The 12,747-nt window shown below is 36.1% G+C and overlaps 1 protein-coding gene across 1 annotated transcript in view; it reads left to right on the forward strand.

Annotated features, from left to right (window-relative positions):
• Positions 1 to 12,747, forward strand: part of LOC127855686 (sodium bicarbonate cotransporter 3-like) — a 79,525-nt gene that overhangs the window by 12,026 nt on the left and 54,752 nt on the right. The window lies entirely within an intron of this gene.

A 12,747-nucleotide genomic window follows, 5' to 3' on the forward strand; every position in this document is an offset into this window, starting at 1 on the left:
ACAAAGTGTGTTATGAAATGTAACCTGCTAAGCTGAATTAAGAAGTATATATCCAGATATGTTTGTTTTATGCACCAAATTCGTATTAAAGAATATTATAAGGACATTTAGCATTTTTATGTCCCCCACTATAGTACTGGGGGACATTTTTGTGTTTGCCCTGTCTGTTGGTCTGTCTGTTGGTCTGTCTGTTGGTCTGTTTGCGCCAACTTTAACATTTTGCAATAACGTTTGCTCTATCGAAGATAGCAACTTCATATTTGGCATGCATGTGTATCTCATGAAGCTGCACATTTTGAGTGGTGAAAGGTCAAGGTCATCCTTCAAGGTCAGAGGTCAAATATAGATGGCCAAAATCGCTCATTTTATGAATACTTTTGCAATATTGAAGATAGCAACTTGATATTTAGCATGCATGTGTATCTCATGAAGCTACACATTTTGAGTGGTAAAAGGTCAAGGTCAAGGTCATCCTTCCAGGTCAGAGGTCAAATATATGTGGCCCAAATCGCTTATTTTATAAATACTTTTGCAATATTGAAGATAGCAACTTGATATTTGGCATGCATGTGCATCTCATAGAGCTGCACATTTTGAGTGGTGAAAGGTCAAGGTCAAGGTCATCCTTCAAGGTCAGAGGTCAAATATATGTGGCCTTAATTGCTTATTTTATGAATACTTTTGAAATATTGAATATAGCAACTTGATATTTGGCATGCATGTGTATCTCATGGAGCTGCACATTTTGATTGGTGAAAGGTCAAGGTCAAGGTCATCCTTCACAAGGTCAAGGTCATCCTTTAAAGTCAAACATAATATAGGGGGACATTGTGTTTCACAAACGCATCTTGTTGTAATAAAAATGTTTTTTAATGTGACATTTAAACATACTATGGAAATACACTGTCTTAATATGCACATGTAAAGTACAAACATTGAATGAATCCAAATTGAGCTTATTGCGTTCGGGCAAATTTGAATAATTGAATAATTATCATACGAATAATGAAATCAAAATAAAATGAATACATTATTCAATGCTCACTACTGTTTATATTATCCATTCTATGTAAAGACTGCTAATGTATATAACATGATCTTTCAAACGCACTTAAAGAGACGCAGAAACGGAAAGAAAAAGAGGAATGTAAATAAAAATCTATATTTACGTCAGACCATGTAATCCGTGACGTTAGCGTGATCATAACATTAAAATGTGTGCATGTGTATGTGTACAACATGGGAGGCGGAAAACTACAACGGGCGAGGCATGGCATGGTATTGCGCAAGGGGGGGGGGGGGGGGTTAGAGGGTTAGGGTTAGGGTTTGGGTTAGTGTTAGGGGTCGGGTTAGGGTTTGGGTTAGCCTAAACCCAACCCTAACCCTAACCCGACCCCTAATCCTAACCCTTACCCTTACCCTTTATTGGGGTTATTACCCCTGACAATGCCTCGCCCGTTGTAGTTTTCCGCCTCCCGTACAACATATATCTTGATGGAAAGGCACGTGCAGCTCTTAGAATCGTTGAACATACTTCAAAAACATGCAAATGGAATTTTAGTTAGGGAATAGGTTACCAACATATATCTAATGAAATTATATTTAGTTTACATTAAATACAAATCCTTTGCATTTCCTTTATTTCATAATGTGCAATTCTAGTATCAGTTTTAAGATGAAAATGTATTCTATGTAAATTTTGAATGAAAAAGGATAGTTCATGTAATCTCTAAGAAAATTCTAGTCTCACAAATGTAAGCACTCATAGAAAACAGGGTTTCGGTAATGAAATATCGACATTAGCAGATTGCTTCAATAAACGCATCCCACGCGTTCATCTTTGAATTTAGTCCCCATTGAATGCACCAAAATATTGCAGAAAGTATAAAATAAGCAAATGATACATACGTGCGACTGTTAAATATTTTTTTTACAAGAAAGGAAGGGAGACTCTTTAGAAAAAGGCACTACTTTTTTTTTTTTTGACAACGGAGGGATACACAATGATTTGGTTTAATGTAGCCCAAACACATAAGATAAAGGAGGCATATTAAACGACGGTAACATAAGTGACATCCAATATAAGTTTCGAATCCTATTATGTCATCATAAGATAAAAGCCATAAAATATATTTTCTCGATTTAAGTGCTTCTGTTAACACCGCAATCGACGATCAACGTTGTTTTTTCAACGCTTAAATTAAGCCAGAATATTTAACGCCACGTGGTCTTGCATACTTTCATTTATCATAGCTTTTTATTACATGTTCTTTTGTTTTAACATAATTAACACGCCCACATAGCCGCCCATAATAAGTAGTTCTAGTAAAAGCAATATAATGATATGTTCTAGTCACTATAAAAAAGAATCATTAATATATTTATGTTCATTCGTGTGAGAGATATAGATCAAATGAGTCGTGTATTGAGAAAACTGGGCATAATGCATGTGCGTTAAGTGTCGTCCCAGATTAGTGCGATGACGAGAATGCGACAGTGCGACAATACGATGGCGAGAACGCGAGAGTTCGATGACGAGAATGCGACAACACGATGACGACAGTGTGACAATAAGATGGTGAGAATGCGAGAAAGCGATGACGAGAATGCGAGAACGCGAGAGCACGATGACGAGAATGCGACAGTGCGACACTACGATTGCCAGAATGCGAGACCGCTATGGCGAGAATGCGATGATACGATGGCGACAGTACGATATAACTATCGCATTGTCGCCATCGTACTATCGCACTGTCGCCATCTTATTGTCGCACTGTCGTCATCGTATTGTCGCATTATCGTCATCGTACTCTCGCGTTCTCGCCCTGTGGATTTCAATGTGTAACCACGATGGCTCTAACGGTATTCCGTAATATAACCAAATGAGTTGGTTTATAAATAACATTTAAATGATTTAATCGTTTCAAATAAATGTGTATTGTTTATAACAACAATGTAATTTAAAAGCTTCACGTTTATTGTACATGTTCCATCAACGCATAGATAGATCACATACGACGTATATTACAATCGAGAGGAGAAAATTATTTTACGCATATAAACATGGGGCGACGTAACGTTACATCAACGTAGGATGCATTTTTAGTGCATTTATTTGCGATATCTGACAAGACGTTTACATACATGTTATTTATTAACTTTATGCATGGTGTTTTAAAACACAATATTACACTGGTTCATACGGTTAAATAGCTTTTAGTAAGATTTTTTTTATAGAATTGCTTGTTGAAGAGGCATTTTCGGAGTATTTGTCAATAAAGTTTCATTTAACTGACTTTTTGCTCATTATTAAAGGCCATTGGCACACTAGTAGCTTATTATCAACATTCCAATCCTCGGCCTATTGCCATTTTTGATATAGCAACATCACAGATATTCATGTCTGGTTAATAGATTATTGCTCTGAAACATTTGATTTATACTCTATTTATGATGATGTATTCATCGTGTATTATATGCTGATAATGGTGATACTATGATAAAAATAGGATTTCCGTTTGGATTTGTTGACGATACAATCTTGATTTCGAAGACGATGGAGATAATGGCGATGTTGAAGATATTAAAATAATACGAGTCGCGTTCTGAGAAAACTAGGTTTAATGCATGTGTGTAAAGTGTCGTCCCAGATTATCCTGTGCAGTCCGCACAGGCTAATCAGGGACGACACTTTCCGCTTTTATGGTATTTTTAGTTTCAAGGAAGTCCCTCGTTACCGAAAATCAAGTTAAGGCGGAAAGTGTCGTCCCTGATTAGCCTGTGGGGACTGTACTTTTTACGTGTCTTTGTCGCAAGTTACAATGAATGAATGGCTTGAGAATCCTCCTACTCATCATCATTATGATGATGATCATCCTCCTCCTCATCATCATAAGCATCAACATCATAAACATCATTATAAGCATGATTGTCGTCATCGTCATCGTCGTCATCATACCTGCTTGAGACTCCTGTTTGTTGTCTGTTTTGATCAATTCTATACCGTTCTGTTATGTTCTGCTTTGTTCTGTGCTGTGCTGAGTTGATCTATTCTGTTCTGCTCTATTGTTTCTACATCCTCCTCCTCCTTCTCCTTCTCTCCTCCTTCTCCTCCTCCTCCTCCTCATCATCATCATCTTTATCATCATCTTCATCATCATCATCATCATCATCATCATCATCATCATCATCATCATCATCATCATCATCATCATCATCATCATCATCGTCGTCGTCGTCGTCGTCGTCGTAATCATCATTATTAGCATCGTCGTCGTCATCGTCGTCATCCTCCTCCTCATCATAATCATCATCATCATCATCATTATTATTATCATCCTCGTCGTCGTCATCATCGTCCTCCTCTTCATCATAATCATCGTCGTCATCCTCCTCCTCCTCATCTTCATCGGCATCATCATCATCATCTAGATACAAAATGCTCGTTTTTATTTTTTGTGTGAATATATATTCCATATGTATTTCCCAGCGACGATATTCGCACATTTACGAGCGAACGCGAGATTGGCTTCGGGCAGCTCATGACAACTATGTCGTTCTTCCGACGCTGCCCGAAGCCGATCTTGCGTTTGTTCTTAAATTTAGTTGCGGGACATTCACATGGAATATATTGTGACATAAAATATAAAAACCAGCATTTTGTATTACGTTAAATCTATGTCACCAAACCACATTTAGTGTTTTAATTTTGAATACATGTTGTATTGCTATAAGGAGCACTGATTCTTTATGGGTTAACTTTATTTTACGGAATATTTTACGAACTATTCGTTGATGTTGAGTATTAATGTGGCTTTAATTGCTAGTGATACATTATCTACATTGTGTGTGTGTATTTGATATTTTATGAAGTATTTTCGGCCAATGGCAGCATTAAAGGGAGATTATACGATTTTTTCAAATATTTATGAATTTATATAAAATGTGTAAAAAACTTATTTTACATATATTTCAATATCAATTAAAATAAAAGTAAAGAAGAACATGTGTCGAAAAATGCGAAATAAGCCAGATATTTATTTCTGAAATCGATAATGTCTGTACAGACGAATTCGCCAGCATATATATCATGCATGAACGATGTGAATCTAAATTTAGTTTTACGGATCATTTTAATATCCTGCAACGATAACTATTCATACGACACACGAACACTAAGGTCACAATATACTAAATAGTTTCCCTATATATTTCAATGTAAAAGCGACATCTTTAAGCGAAAATAAATGCAACATTTTACACATAGAGACCCCCATAACCATACCTTTTCTTTAAGGCCATTCTAAGCGGAGTCGATTTGTGCAATACAAAATATTTGTCATGTACGAACCAAAAAAGAACTTGTTAAAAGCCAAAATCGACTGTTTTTGCAACGTTTTTTTCGGTCGTTTTCTAGTGGAATGTAACCCTTTTCAGTGCAATGTTTTACTTTTGTCTCTAAGTTTATCATATTTCAGGGATTTAGTAGTGAGCACCTATCCATGCCCTACTACTTTCTCAAAAAGATAAAACCAGAACAATTGTTTAAAGTGTATAACATGCCATCGAATCAACAATGATATTTTTTTAGAGAGTACAGCCGAAACGGTTATTTAGTGTACTGTAACATCTAACTCCGATCCTAATAAAAAGACGAATGCTTCGGTATTGTAGGAAAATATGTACGAAATATTTTCGTCACATTTTGCTCGAGGCGCTAATTTATATTTGCTGCATTTTATGAAATTCATCTTCAATGTATAATTTTTCTTACCTATTTTGTGTAATTGTAACATATTTGTATGAATATATTACAATTTAAAACATATAAAAATCGTATAATCTCTCTTTAATACCGTATGTCAAGGTATCATGCCTATGTGTCAAAATAAAGCAAATAAAACTGTCCAATGCCCGAAAAGTTAGAGCAATTTATATAAGGGTAGCATCGACTGACAGAAAATATTAGAGTTACAAAATATAGTTATTTGGACTTAATGAGCGTGTCCATCGAAATGCCATCGAAATGCCATCGGAGTTCACGAATTTCAAGACTTATGTTCTTTAAAGGGAGAGAACTATTAACTTTCTCTGTTTCTATCCCTTTCAGGATTATTGCTCCGTGTTGGTATAGTGCAAACATCGCACAATTGTAACACTTCGGGTTAAAGGGGCCTTTTCACAGATTTTGGCATTTTTTAACTTATTCATTAAATGCTTTATATCGATAAATGTAAACATTGGATCGTAAAAGCTCCAGTAAAAAATCAAGAATAAAATTAAAAAAAGGAAAAGAACATTGCCCGGACCAGGTTTCGAACCAGTGACCCCTGGAGTCCTGCCAGAGTCCTGAAGTAAAAACGCTTTAGCCTACTGAGCTATTCCGCCGAGTACTTATCCATGAAGTATTTTATACCTTATATAAGCAATCTTCGTAGTTTCACAAAATTTAACGACAAAAACAGAACTCTCCAAATTATTCAATCGTTTCGCGTTGCAACGCTTTATAATTTTTAGGTTTTAAAATCGTCAAAAGATGCATATAATGGCTATATTAGACCATGGTAAATGTTCAGTATTACTGTTTCCTCACAAATATCATAACTAAAACGAAAATTTGCGAATCTGAAACAACTTTTTTCAATTTTGTCAATTTACCAAAGCGTGAAAATATCCCTTTAAGGATTTATGAACACTGACATTATACATTTTGTAAAACCATACAAGTTCGATATAATATCCTGGACAAAGATTATATATATATGTAGACTTACTCTACGTGCCCTGTGTAACATGGTCTGATAAGGGATTTGAAAACCCCCTTTAAATATAGGAGGCGCTATGAGAAAACCGGCCTTAATGCATGTGCTTAAAGGATTGTCCGAGATAAGCCTGTGCAGTCCAAGAAATCCGCTTTTACTGATTTTTTCGTTATAAATGTTTTCTGAACAAAATCCTGTCAAGGCGGAAAGTGCAGGCGGACTGCACAGGCTAATCTGGTATAGCACTTTACGCATATGCTTTAAGCCGGGGTTTTCTCACGGCGAACTACATACTATGTAGCATATTGATTCACACCGGTTAGTTAACTTTGTATATGTCAGTTTTTTTGCCATTAATATTACATTTTATGTCAGTGACTGACAACTGCCTAACATAAAAAGGCTTTCACGCAATCACCGCGCAATTTACGTATCCAGGCCGATTATCTTATTTAAGATCTTCGGAATTTAGTCCAGCGCTGAAAGCAACCGAGATGCTTGCCGGTTTGTATATAAGATAAATATGTGATAACAATGAACGTTTTCAGTTATCTAAGAGGATACACGGTCATTTATAATTTATTAATGAGATTAAATTCTAATTAATCATTTTTTGCGTAGCTTTACTACAACAAGGAAAACACAATTAAACAGGATTTAGCGTTTAACCAGTCCAAGCCGAATGTTATAAAACTGTACGCTTTGTTTCTTTTTTTTAATCGGTCATTTCCAGAACGACGAACGTTTGATTTGTTAGTCAGACTCAGAGGTAATTGGCTGTGTTGGGACTATATTTTGTCTGTTCACTGTCGCGTAGATTTAAATGCATAACAGTCAACTCATAGCAGGTCGCCAGTCTTAAATCTGTATTCTGTCGACTCCTCTCTTTTTAGACTGGTCGCTTAAGCTTAGCCTTACGAATGCTAATGTAAACAAGGGCTGTTTGTAAAACATGCATGCCCCTCATATGGGCTGTTAGTTGTAGTGGCAGCCATTGTGTGAATATGTTTTTGTCACTGTGACCTTGACCTTTGACCTAATGTAAGTTATCATCCGGAAACCATTGTACTATTTCGAGTCACTGTGACCTTGACCTTTGACCTAGTAACCTGAAAATCAATATGGGTCATCTGCCAGTCACGATCAATGTACCTATGAAGTTTCATGATCCTAGGCGTAAGCATTCTTTAGTTATCATCCGGAAACCATTTTACTATTTCGAGTCACTGTTACCTTGACCTTTAACCTTGTGACCTTACAAGAGCTGTCAGAGGACAGCGCGCTCGACTATTCGAGTGCTTGACAGTATAACGTAAGCAATCACGGGGAAATTGTTCATATTCAATATGTATAAGACGATCTTTCAAAAATAAAAAAAGGATTTTTTTTTTTTGGGGGGGGGGGGGGGGGGGTTAGGGGGGTATAATGTCGGGTGTGGTAATTTATTAGATGTTTAAATTATTTTTTTTTTGGGGGGGGGGAGTGGGGGGGGGGGGTAGGGGGGAAGGGGTGAGAGGGGGTATAATGTGGGGTGGGATAATTTATTAGATGTTTTTAAAAAAAAATTGGGGGGGGGGGGGGGGGGCGGGCGGGGGGGGGGGTAGGGGGTTGGGGGGGTGAGAGGGGGTATAAAGTGGGGTGTGGTAATTTATTAGATGTTTAAAAAAATGGGGTTGGGGTTGGGGGTAGGGTGGGAGTGAGAGGGGGTATAATGTGGGGTGTGGTAATTTATTAGATGTTTGATTTTTTTTTTTTGGGGGGGGGGTAGGTGGGTGTCGAGGGGGGTATAACGTGGGGGTAAGGTTATTTATTAGATATTAAAAAAAATTTGTGGGGGGGGGGGTGGGGGCGGTAGGGGAATGAGAGGGGTAATAATGTGGGGTGTGGTAATTTATTAGATGTTTAAAAAAAAAATTGTGGCGGGTTGGGGGGTAGGGGGTGAGAGGGGGTATAATGTGGGGTGTGGGTAATTTATTAGATGTTTAAACAAATTGGGGGGGGGGGGGGGTTGGGGGGTCGGAGGGGGGGGTAGGGGGGAGTGAGAGGGGGGTATAATGAGGGGTGTGGTAATTTATAAGATGATGTTTAAAAAAAAAATGGGTTGTGGGTGAGGTTGGGGGGGAGGGATTCTGGTAGGGGCGTGGGCTATTGTTTGGGTGGAATCCATTGTGGTATTCAGGTAAGTGTTGTTTTGTCAAAGTAATAATAAAATGTGATCTTAAAAAATAACAAATGATCTCACACTGACACGAACAAATATCCTCTATTTATTAAACATGAAATTTAAACTTATTGCATTTGTTTCCTCCTTGTATTAGAAAGATATAATAGTGTATTACCTCCCATGTCCTGCTTATATTTATATTAATCAACACAATTAATCATTAACACAATATTTAATATACAAAATATACAAAAAATATCATATTCTGATAATATTTTTACTGATCCACTTTATTTTACTCAAATGATGATGTTTCATTGGACTGATAATTATAGATTTAGGATTACAGACCAGTTGCTTCAGTTATATTGTTCAGAGTTCGCCCTGTTGGCCGCGTTTGCGTTCTTGAGTTATCATCCAAAAACCATTTTACTATTTCGGGTCACCGTGACCTTGACCTTTGACCTAGTGACCTCAAAATCAGTAGGGGTCATCTGCGAGTCATTATTAATGTACCTATGATGTTTCATGATCCTAACCCAAGCGTTCTTGAGTTATCCGGAAACCAACTGGTGGACGGACCGACCGACAGACCGACAGACCGTATGACATGTGCGAAGCAATAAACCCCCTCTTCTTCGAAGGGGTGCATAACAATTCTTCCTTTAAGATTTAATCAATCAATCAAGCACGTGCATATGCATCAATCCATTATCCATATTAAATGATCCATTTAAATGCATCGTCGCATCTGCGTTGTAGTGTCACTTTTATCATTTCAGCACTCAATGCCCGTTTTAAAACGCTTGCTTTCCATTATACGATTTATCGTATGTATAAATGTACATTTTCCTCGGAAACGTTTGCTGGCGTGCATTAATGAATTGATTTTATCAGTGAATACGTTAAAATGCCAGTGCGTTATACCGATGTAGATGAAAACAGAAATAATTGTTACCAAATACGTGAGTCTTTTTTCACAACAACTTGTGGTTATACATGTTTAATATTTTGAATCGGATGTAAGCTCATAGATATGGATATTACCGGTACCGTATTTTTAACTAGGTGCCAACAAATACCATTAAATTGTATTCACTTAATTTTTTAAGTACATTAAATCATAAAGATTTGATAAAATGTAGCATTCTTTTATTTTGATATTTTTCATATGATGAAATGTTATTTTAGTTCTTATAATGTTTGGACAAGGTCGCTGTTAACCATATTTTAAATGTTGCATTGTCATTCGTATTGTTTATAACCACCTTTAAACGCTGTTTTGACCTTTCATTAAATAACATGATATGCTCGTATATTTTGGTCGCAAAAATAATGGACATCGCGGACAAATGTAAGAACCTGGCGTTATAAAATCAAATAAACATAGGTTAAAATTGACAATATCTATAAGCAAATATAGTCGTTTTGTTATCTTTATGAATAATAGGGGTAATCGTTAAGCACTTACATAAAATATATAGTTAAAATCACCGCCGTACTTTCGTATTTAGACGTACAAGCCATACTTATAATACACTTAATTGTAATAATTGTATTAGTAGAGATCGAGAAGTTGTTTTATTAATCAAATTCCAATGACATCTGAGCAAAACCTTCACATTGCTACTTTTTGGGACTGATAAATATTTAGACTTAACTTGTTTTTCAAATACTGCATTGGATTGCATTTTATTTTATCTTATCTGAATTTAATTTTTTTTCCCAATCGATAGCACTGACATTCTGTTGTTGTTCACACCAAAGCCTATCAATAATCATGTGACAATGAGTATTGCTATTCAGCTATAACAAGAGCTCTGCGGTCGGAGAAATGTCCCCCCCCCCCCCTACCCCAAACATTGCCTTGACACAGGTTTTTTTGCAACAAAACTGACCATCAGGGTTAATGTTATCATATTAGTGTGACTTAGCCCCTTTTTTTAATTTGACACAGAATTATGCACGTCTGTTAAATCATCGTTAAAATAAATGGGTTGAGGATTTCATTGTATTACAACTAGGGGTCATCTTCTGCCCAAGGCCAGTGCACATGTGAAGTATCAAGCCAATCGATCAATTCGTTGACAAGTTATTGACCGGAAACGATGTTCACACATATTGTGACAGTGGCCTTGACCGTTGACCCCAATTTCATAAGGGATCATCTACTGTTTAATGCCAACGCACACGTGAAGTATCAGGCCAATCGGTCAATTCGTTGACGAGTTATTGATCGGAAACGAACTGGTCTACCGACAAACTGATCGACAGATCGACAGACCGACCGACCGACCAATGTAAATTTTTTGGAAAGCAGTGTACGCTTGCTTTGCGGAAGGTTTTATATAACGTATCACGGTTAAGCAAAGACAATAGTCGCATTAACGTTCATTGATTGTGTGACATTCAAAACGATGAATAGATGTTTGTGTTATCTTTTTAACATCAAAACAGATGACTTTCTACGTGTAGAACCTCAATTTAGTGCATTAAATATATCAAAACGCATTATTGCAAGTGCTTTATTTTTTCCTTTTTTATTCATTTTTGTAGCACACCTAATGCAGTGTTGTTAATAATATTGTTCAAGCGACACGTGGCGTTTTATTGCTCACCATAAGTAACACGGTGTTTTTTATTTCAAAAACAAGCCGTCATTTATTTTGTGGTCACTTCGATCGGCAGCAGGTTCGTTTATTCGAAAACAAAAGATGCCTTACATTTTATTACAACAGTTTTATGCCTCTGTATTACAGCTGTTTTCATATACAGCAATGCCCGTTGTGTTTTTTTACTGGTTTATACTCTCATTTTATTGGAAAGCTTCATTTGGCTTGTCGTTTGTGGCATTGCCTTCAAACGCAATAGCACGTAATGGTTTGGTTAATTCAATATACAATAGCCATACAGTAAATTAGTATACCTGTTCCAAACATAGTGACATATATAGTTACATATATAAAGACATGAACATCAGATCAGATTTGATTTTTATAGATAATGTATCAATACATGAACATGTTTACGGCAATTGGATACAAATATTTATGATCTATTTAACAGTGTTATAACGATAACATAAACAACAACAAAAACGAATCTACAAGAGAGAAAGTCAAGTTTGAGTAATACGATATACATAATTGATCAAAATAATATTTAAACTGGTTTCTGTTACTAAATGCTTTATGTAAATATGACTAAGTTTCTATTGGTACTTGTATTGTCAGATTGAATCGATTCAATAAATGTTATCATGTTTGGTCTTTGCCAGTAACATTAATATACATACAAGTATCTTATATCATCACACAAAGGACAATCTAATAACCAATGATATTCATCCTCAGAAACATTGACCATTCTAAAAAATTCTCTCTTGAAAAGATACAGTTTCAGATTTAAGGCGCTTTATTCTTTGTTTTCATGTGTACATGTAAAATGTTTTTTTGCACCGTAAACATAAATCAACGTAGAGACATGGGATATTACTGGACAATTCAATGTGCAGACAGTGCATATTACAATACAACTTATTGCAAGATTGCGTTAAATTGTACCGATTTTTACAATGAATCAATAATACATAACATTCAACCAAGTTGAACAAAGCGGTATGTGTGCATTAAAGTGAAGTCGAATAAGTTATACATTAGTACATGCATTAGATAAACCCCCAAAAAAACTGTGATTACGAATCACATTTGTAAAAAGCATATGCATGAAAAGACAAAGTTTCTGTTGACGTATTTCTTATATAGCATGAATATTTTTTGGTGTTCAAGACATTTTCCATCTTTAAATGCGTCTTTTTTAATC

This window comes from Dreissena polymorpha, chromosome 13 (assembly GCF_020536995.1).
Source record: "Dreissena polymorpha isolate Duluth1 chromosome 13, UMN_Dpol_1.0, whole genome shotgun sequence".
NCBI classification, from domain to species: domain Eukaryota; kingdom Metazoa; phylum Mollusca; class Bivalvia; order Myida; family Dreissenidae; genus Dreissena; species Dreissena polymorpha.